This window comes from Malaclemys terrapin, chromosome 2, assembly GCF_027887155.1.
Source record: "Malaclemys terrapin pileata isolate rMalTer1 chromosome 2, rMalTer1.hap1, whole genome shotgun sequence".
Classification (NCBI taxonomy): Eukaryota; Metazoa; Chordata; order Testudines; family Emydidae; genus Malaclemys; species Malaclemys terrapin.
In genome coordinates, this window is record NC_071506.1 from 82,211,236 (window position 1) to 82,220,906 (window position 9,671).

Below are 9,671 nucleotides of genomic sequence, written 5' to 3' on the forward strand. Positions count from 1 at the left end.
GCAAGGCAGTGGCACGGACCTCTTTACAGGCCTCACTGGATGCTGTGGACTTGGCGGCACACACCTTGTCCTCTGGTATCGCCATGAGGTGCACCTCATGGTTGCAAGAATAGTCTCTGGCTGCCATCATCCAGTCCCTAGATCCAGGGAATTGGTATGCGGCCCTCAACTTGAAGGACACGTACTTCCACATTTCCATTGTCCGAAACAACAAAGAAGGTTTTTAAGATTCGGAGTGGGTCACACTCACTACCCATTTACAGTCTTCCCTTTTGGCCTGTCATCGGCCCCTTGGATATTCACCAAATGCATGCCAGTCACAGCTGCCTTCTTGAGGAAAAGGCAGGTACAGGTATTTCTGTTCCTTGACAACTGGTTGGGCAAGGGCCATTCCAAGACAAGTGGAACATGATCTCAACTTGATAAGGTCCACATTCGACACTGAATGTACAAAAGTTGACTCTTTCCCCTACTCAGAGAATAGAGTTCCTAGAGGGGGTGGTAGACTTGAAGCAAACCAGAGCTTTCCTATCACAGTCTCATTTTCAAGCTATACACGACATTATACAAAGCTTCAGTCAGTAACCCACGATTATTGGAAGGAATTGCTTTAAAGCTCCTCGGGGCACATGGCATCTTGCATGTACATAGTACAACATGCAAGGCTGAGGCTCAGACTTCTCCATATCTGGCTAGCATCATTGTATCGACCAGACAGTCTGGACAAAGTAGCCAATCACACTCTCACTGAGGGTGCTCAAGACTTCAGTGGTGGCTCAATCCGCGAGTTGTGTGTGCCGGGGTCCCCTTCTACAAACCACATCCCTCGCTGTATCTGGTCACAGACACATCGGCAATGGGGTGGGGAGCACACCTGGGAGAGCCCAGAACTCAGGGCCTGTGGTCCCCAGTGGAGCTATTGCTTCACATCAATGACAGGGAGCTGAGAGCTGTTCAACTACATCTGGAAGGAAGATGCATATTAGTCCTGATGGACAATACAACAGTGATATTTTATATAAACAGACAGGATGGAGCACGCTCCTCTCCCTTTTGTCAGGAGGCTCTCAAGCTCTGAGACTTCTGCAGAGCCCATTCAATGCTCCTGAAAACTTCCTATCTCTCCGGATCTCAAAATGAGCTGGCAGACCATCTCAGCAGATCCTTTCACAATCACAAGTGGTCCATTTGCCCAGACGTGGTGGGAAGTTCCCCAGATTGACTTGTTTGCCACAAAGAGCAATAGGAAGTGCCTTCAGTTCTGCTCAATGGTAGACACATTCTTCCTTCCCTGAAAGGACCACCTGTTCTAAGCATTCCCACCTATCCCCCTCATTCACAAAGGCCTCCTCAAGTTCCGGAGGGACAGAGCCTCAGTGATACTGGTAGCACCAGCCTGGCCCCGCCACCACTGATACACCATGCTGCTGGAACTGTCAGTGGACACCCCAATCACCCTACCTTTAGTTCCGGACCTGATCACCCTGCATCACAGTCAGCTTCAGCATCCCAATCTCTCCACCTGACTGCTTGGAAGCTGCATGGGTAAGCCAGTTAGAACTCACATGTTCAGAACTGTTAGGGAAGTTCTCCTTGGCAGTAGGAAACCATCCACCAGGGCCACCTATGTGGCCAAGTGGAAGAGATTCTCAATCTGGTGTTCGCAGAGTCGTACCTCTCCGACACAATCATCAATACCCTTCATCTTGGACTACCTGCTACATTTAAAGCAGGGGTTGGCAACCTATGGCACATGTGCCAAAGGCGGCACACAAGATAATTTTGAATGGCACTCACACTGTCCAGGTCCTGGCCACCGGCCTCAAAGCTCTGCTACCGCCTGGGGTCCCTCTGCCAGCCCCCTGCCACCTGGGGTCCCGTCTGCCGGCCCTGCGACCGGCCCCATGTCCCGGCCATTGGTCCCGGGGTTCTGCTGCCATCCTGGGCTTCTGGCCACTGGCCTGGGGCTCTGCTCCTGGCCTCGGCCCAGGGCTCTGCAGCCGCCCCCACCTGGGTCCACTGGCCCCAGCCTGGGGCAGTGAGGGGGTGCAGCTCAGCACCCCCACCTTAAAAATTGTTCCAGAGCCATTGTACTGGGATATTTTTAAGTCCTGATTTGCTGCTCACACTGTCACGTGGAACGGCACACCGTGTTTGACACTGTGCGTGCGGTCTCTCGCGATTTTTCCCCACTAAGTTGAGGGGTACATTTGACAAAATGTCAGCTCCTAAGAAAGCAAAGTTAGATATCCATTCATTTCAGCCTTCTTGGACAGACACATTTAGATTTATTCAAAAGAAGGACCGTGCTGTTTGTGCTTTCTGTTGTGAAAGTGTTGTTTGTCGCAGATCACATTTTTCAAACGAAGCACGAGAAAACCTTTGACGAAGCAGACAAGACTGAATTGATCAAAAAGCCAGTAGCAGGATACGAGAAGCAAAGCAGTGTTTTTAAATGCTTAGTGTAAGTAAAAATCAAGTCACAGAAGGAAGTTACAAGATTGCACAGTGCACTGCAAAAAACGGAAAGCCGTTTACAGATGGGGAATGAAAGTTTTTCTCAGAGGTTTTTTTCAATGATTTGCCAAATAAAGATGCGATCGTATCTAGAATAAAAGAACTGCCTGTCTCTGCCAGAAGAGTTGAGAGACGCGTAAGCAAAATGGCAGAAAACATTAACGAAAAGCAGACGACTGCATTAACAGACACAGCAGTGTTTAGCGTTGCAGTTGATGAGAGCGTGGATATAAACGACGTTCCACGTTTGGCAGTTGTTGCAAGGTATTGTGTTTCTGATGAAATCCAAGAGGAACTTTGTTGCCTAAAACCCCTGCATGGCACAACAAAGGGGGAAGATATAGCGGAAATTTTGAAGAACGAGGAGTTGACATCAGAAAATTATTGTGTGTGACAACAGATGGTGCTTCTGCCATGGTCGGAAAACAGAAGGGATTTGTAAAGTTACTTGAAGAACAAATTGGCCGCCCGACTGTCAAATTTCACTGTATCATCCATCTAGAAAACTTGTGTGCTAAAATATCTAATTAAAGCTTAATAATGTGATGAATACAATAGTGCGAATTGTGAATTTCCTTGTTGCTCCATCTGCTTTGACTCACGGACAGTTTCAAGTACTGCTAGAACAGATGGACAGTGCTTATAATGACATTCCACTTCACAGCAACATTCAGTGGCTAAGTCGTGGCAAGGTTTTGGTGTGCTTTGTAAACTGTTTTGATGCAATCAAGGCCTTTTTGTCGGAAAAAGGACAAAAACTACCCTGAACTGGATGATAAATGGCTGTGTAAGCTCATGTTTCTAACTGATATCACCACTCACCTAAACTAACACAACCTCCGTCTCCAGGGTGCAGGGCAAACTGTTCTGGATCTTTATGAAACCTGGAAGGCATTTGTTGTAAAATTAGCAGTTTTTTCTCGGGATATTTGAACTTCGACTTTCCACTACTTCCAACACAAAAGAGCTATCGAGACGTTGCACTGTCAGTGTCGATGAGATTGGAATGTACATGCAAGAACTGGAATCAGAATTTTCTGACAGATTTCAAGATTTCCAGTGATTTGGCCCAATGCTTTCTTTTCTAATTAAACCTGAAAACTTCAATGAAAGCAACTTGGATTTGTCTGTATTTCAGTGGATGGGTGTTGAAGATTTCGAAATGCAGCTCATTTAGTTAAAAAGCTCAGAACTGTGGGCATCAAAGTTTGGAGATCTGCAGAGTGCACTTAAAGCTACCGAGATCATGGGGCCTCTATTCTGACCTGTTGGACATCCCTGCCAGTGAAATTTAACTGTTTGAAGAAAATTGCGTTTGCAATGCTTTCAGCATTTGGATCCACATACCTGTGTGAACAGGTATTTTCACACATGAAATCTGTCCTCTGCCCCTCTCGGAGCTGGTTAACAACTGATCACTCAGAAGCCTGTGTGCAGCTTAAAGTATCCAGATACGTGCCAGACACTAGAAAACTCAGTAAGGAAAAGTAAGGGCAAGGATCACACTAAACTGATATGATCTGCATTTTAATTTAATTTTAAATGAAGCTTCTTAAACATTTTAAAAACCTTATTTACTTTACATACAACAATAGTTTAGCTATATATTATAGAGCAGAGGTAGGCAAACTACAGCCCAGGGGACTGTTCTGCCCGGCCCCATAGCTACTGACCCAGGAGACTTGCCCCCGGCCCCTCCCCTGATGTCCCTCCTCCCCCGCAGCCTCAGCTCACTGCATCGCTGGCGCAATGCTCTGGGTAGCGGGGCTGCAAGCTCCTGGGATAACGCAGCTGCAGAGCCCGGCCTGACCCGCGGTGCGTGGCTGGCTCCAGCTGGGCAGCGCAGCTGCCTGTCCTGGTGCAGCCCGCTGCCAGCCACCGGTGCTCCAGGCAGCGCAGTAAGGGGGCAGGGGGAGTTGGATAGAGGGCAGGGGAGTTCAGGGGATGGGCAGGGGCCAGGGTGTGGATAGGGGTCGGGGCTGTCAGAGGGCGGGGAATGGGGGTTGAATGGGGTAGGGGTTCGGGGAGGGGCAGTCAGGAAGGAGAGGAGGGGTTGGATGGGGTGGTGGGGGGCAGTTGGGGCAGAAGGTCTTGGGGCGGGGTCAGGACAGACAGCGGGGGGGGGGTCAGCTAGGGGGCAGGGGTTGGACCACGCCGGGCTGTTTGGGGAGGCACAGCCTCCCCTAACCGGCCCTCCATACAATTTCTGAAACCCGATGCGGCCCTCAGGCCAAAAAGTTTGCCCGCCCCTGTTAGAGAGAGAGAGAGAGAGAGAGAGAGAGAGAGAGAGACCTTCTAAAAACGTTAAAATGTATTACTGGCACGTGAAACCTTAAATTAGAGTGAATAAATGAAGACTTAGCACACCACTTCTGAAAGGTTACCAACCCCTGATTTAAAGAATATGGGCTTGTCGCTCTTGTCAATAAAGGTTCACCTGGCCATCCTTTCAGTGTTCCACTCAGGAGAGGCAGGCCGCTTGGTCTTTGCTAACCCGATAGTATGTCGTTTTTTAGAGGACTAGACCGGTTATAGCCACAAGTTCGGCAACTGACCCCGGCTTGGAACCTTAATCTGGTGCTTTCGAGGCTCACAGGGCCTCCATTTGAGACCTTAGCAACATGCTCACTACTCTATCAGTCATGGAAGGTGGCTTTCCTGGTCGCTTAACTTCAGCGGGAAGAGTGTCTGAGATGAAAGTCCTCACATCTGACCCTCCTTATACCATCTTTTACAAGGATAAGGTACAGCTTTGGTCGCAGCCGGCCTTTCTCCCTAAGGTCTTCTCATGATTTCATGCCAACCAAGACATTTTTCTCCCAGCTTTTCCCCCCGAAGCCTCACACGAACAGCTGGAAGCACAGGCTCCACTCCCTGGATGTTTGGTGGGCATTAGCTTTTTATATAGAGCGAACAAACCCATTTCGTAAATTGAACCAGCTGTTTGTCGCAGTCGCCGACAGGATGAAGGGTCTCAATGTCCTCTCAAAGGATCTCATTGTGGGTCACGTCCTGTATCCGAGCATGCTACAATTTGACAAAGATACCTGTCCCCACACTGACGGCACATTCTACTAGAGCACAGGCCTCCTCGGCAGCTTTCCTAGCCCAGGTTCCAATCCATGAGATCTGTAGAGCAGCAACATGGTCCTCGGTCCACACCTTCACGTCGTATTATGCCATTACCCAGCATGCCATGGATGATGCAACATTCAGCAGAGCGGTGCTTCAATCAGCGATTCCATGAACTCCGACCCCACCTCCTAGGTAAGGGTTGGGAGTCACCTCCTTGGAATAGACATGAACAAGCACTCGAAGAAAAATCAATTATCTACCTCTCAACTCTTGTTCTTCGAGATGTGTTGCTCATGTCCATTTCAAGACCCAACCGCCGTCCCCTCTGCTGGAATAATCCAGCAAGAAGAAACTGGAGAGGCGGTGGGTTGGCCTACATGCAGCGCCGCGTAGGCGCCTGAGCCAACCCAATGAGTACCGCTAGGGGAAAAACCTTCCAGCAACTGTGAGCGCACACCTACTTGGAATGGACATGAGCAACACATCTCAAAGAACAAGTTACAAGAGGTAGGTAACCCTTTTTTCCCCTAGGCTTTCTAGAAAGCCAACTGAGAAAAATTCTATGATATGGAACCATCTTTTCTGCAATTTCCTGTAGCAAGCAGCAGCAAGCACTACTACTGTGACTGTACTATCCAAAAAAGTTCCTTAGCTAGAGGGAATGCTACTGTAGTAGTTGGAGACTGTCAGCTACATTATTTCTTACATCCTCCATAGCATGGTGGTTAGATTGGGGTTCTTGTTATAGAGGGAAAAGTTCAGCAGCAGAAGTCATTGTGGAAAGGAGCCTCAGGTGCTCTACACTTCGTCCCTAATTCTTCGGGGATATGAGGGAGAGAGCAAAAGCTTCCATAAGGATACAATGACCCTTAGCTACTCTAGTATCTTTGCTGTAAGGGAGGGGGCAAAAGCTCCCCATTTCCATTCTGCTTCTTGCAGGACAGGTGGCTGGCTGCCACCATTTCTTTCTCCAGGATTAATGGCGCAGTCTCACCTGGGGGGAACATCAGTAAGTCTTGTTGCCACACTTAATTTTGCTCCGCTTCCTACTGCTCCAAAGAAAAACATGTTTTCTACAGAAACCATGTATGCGGACAGCAGAAGGTAGATCCAGCACTCATGAGTAAGTGTTTTTAGGAAGTTGAATCCTGGCCCTTACACTGATCATAACCTGGTAGTTATAAACACTACTTTGTCTCTAGAGAGATAGATATGGAAATACTCCACAGCATGAGGATTGTTTTGGAGATTAGAAAAGGAACTACAGCACTTTGAGATCTCTCTGGACAGTGGCCTTTGTTCTATCTGGACTGCATTACATCCCTAAAATTTACAAAAATCATAGTGCTATTAATTGCCTTCTTGAGAAAATAACTCGCCTGATATTTTATAGTGCTGAGAAAACCCAAATAGAAAAGGCGGATACCAGGACAACCCTCCAAAACACTTCAGGAGAGGGAAGTGCTGGGTCAGAGCAGTGACTCACTACTATAAAATCATTAATGGGAGTTTACTCTATTACTTAGTGATCCAATTCAAACAATGGGCACCAATGTGTGTGTTTGTTTTTCCTTCTCATGACATAAAACGGGATATGGATGTGCCAGTATTAGTCATTTGCTAATAATCTTTTCCCTGACAATATGTACAATCGTCAAAAACATCAGAACTCCACAATTAATGGTTAAGACTCAGGAATCAAAACAAAATCTAGTCCCAGAACACCTAGTATTCAACTAATTCTACCCACCTTATAATACTATTGCTCTCCTATTCCTCTAAAGTCTCAAAACCAAGGGACAATGAGCAAGAAAGTAACAAACATAAGACTAATCAGTAGGAATCTTCGTCCAATCAGGCTCTCACCTTCCCCAAATAAAAAAAAAGAGGGGGGGGGAAATATAGCCTCCTACACAGCAGAGTGCCAATCCCAAAGTGAAGGAATTCAGCCCCATGCACAAAGAAATCTCTTTTCCCTTCAATGTAAGGATATTTCCTCAAGTTCCATAACCAATCAGAATCCCTTTCTGCATAACTCCTATCTCCACAGTGCCGTGGAATTCAATTCCCACTCATAGAGTAGAAAATTTCTTACCGATAAGTTCCTTTCTGCTAGCAGCATCTCCCACAATTCTGGGCATCTGGGCTGCTCTCCTCTCTGCAGCTCACAGTGGATCAGCGTTTTGGCACCCTGCAGTATGGCAATACCCCTTCTGCTCCTGCTTTCTGCCACATGAGTTATTCCCAAGCATCATCATAAACCACTATTCCAACTATACTTTAGATCACAGAAGATGCATGGTAACAATTCCATTTAGTATCTCTCCCTAGTCCTAGGCTGGTAGAACTGTGAAATCCTGCTAGCAGAAAGGAAATCAGTAAGAAGTTTTCCATTCTGCAGCTCAGCATCTCCTACAATTCTGGATGCCTGGGAAGAAGTGAGCAGTGAACATATGTAGGGAAGATTATGAAAAAAAGTTTGCTAGGTAAGTACCAGTCACCTTTTTAGGAGTTCACTCAAATGTCTATTATTTCTGAGCCACCACCAGCAGCACCTTCCTGCCAAAGGAGGCCTCTAGAAGACAAGTCCACCTTGCAGAGCTTAATGAAGTTAGCTGTAGATAAGGTGGTCGCTTTGCAAATTTCCAAGCTGTACGTGCTCGCTCATTCTGCCCATGGAGGTGGCTAAGCATCTTGTGGAGTGCACCTGGACCCCTTCTGGGACAGGCTCTAATTTGTAGGCTTCCACAATACATCCAGAGTCTAATCTACCTATCGATGGAGGACCTGGAAACTGAGTTCCTGGCATTTTGGATGGAAGGACACAGAGCCTAAAATAGTCTCATAGATTCTGCATGCTTGTGATGTTTCCTGCCATAGGTAAACCACAGAAGTCTGTGGTGCATGGTCTGTTGGGGATATGGAGATACAGGTCTGCTAGATCTATTGAAGTCGAGAAGTCCTCTCTGGGACAGGGATGACACCATTAAGGGCAGGGGCTCCATCAGAAACTTTTTTTAATCCACTTGAGCCTTTTGAAGTCAATGCTCTTCCGACATCTAAGGTGGCCACACCTTTTCAGCTGGATGGCATGTATTGGACAGAATGAACAAAGCACAACCTCTTGAGAAACGTAGGAGGGAAGAAAGGATTCTAGTGTCAATCTTACTCTTGTGAAACATGCAGTAAGCTTTCTGTATAGATAAGGCTGCCAGCTCAGACACTTGCCTGGCAGACATGATAGCTATTAAGAAACATGTCAATGGATAATACAAGGCCCACTCTGAAGTCAGAGATTCAAAAAGGGATGGCTTATCAGGGCCTTCAAAACTAGCAAAATCCCATTTTGAAAAAAGTGACATGGGTGCCAGTCTGGCTAACTGGACTGCTCAAAGGAATTTGGCTACCTGTGGGTTGTCTACCAGGGAGCCAAGGAATCTCACGAACAGCACACTACTAAAAGCAGACACCTGACATGAATGGTTCTGGGCTGAAGGCCTCTGCCTTCTTGGAGAAAGTCCAGAACGGTTGGAATTCTTGCATTTCTGGGACTTGCACTGTGTGCTTGCCACCAGTTTTTGAATCTGGACCAGATAGAGAAGTACAATTTTAGTGTCAGTACTCTCGCAGATGAAAGCAATGTCTTAATGACTGTGAAGGACAGATCGGGACATTCTAACACTTTGTTCTCACTAGTCAGGCTGTTAGTTGAACCTGTTTCAGGTCCAGATGAAGAAGACGACATTGTGAGAGGATGTCTGGTCTCCACTGAAGCAGGAATGGAGGCTCCAGTTTCATCTTCATCAGGTCTGAGAACCAAGGTCTCTGACCAATGGGAATGATAAGTATTAACATCTGTTCTCATTTTATTTTCTGGCCCACCTTCCCCAGCAAAGGAAGGGGTGGAAGTGTTTAAAATAGGCCCTGTGGCCATCTGTGGGATAAGGCATCTGGGGTTTGCCTCCCTTGTGAAGTATTTTGGCCTCTGCGTTCATACAGTTTGCAAACAGGTCAGTTGAAGGGAGGCCAAACGTCTGAACAATGAGATTGAAAACCTCCTAATTTAGGCACCACTTGGA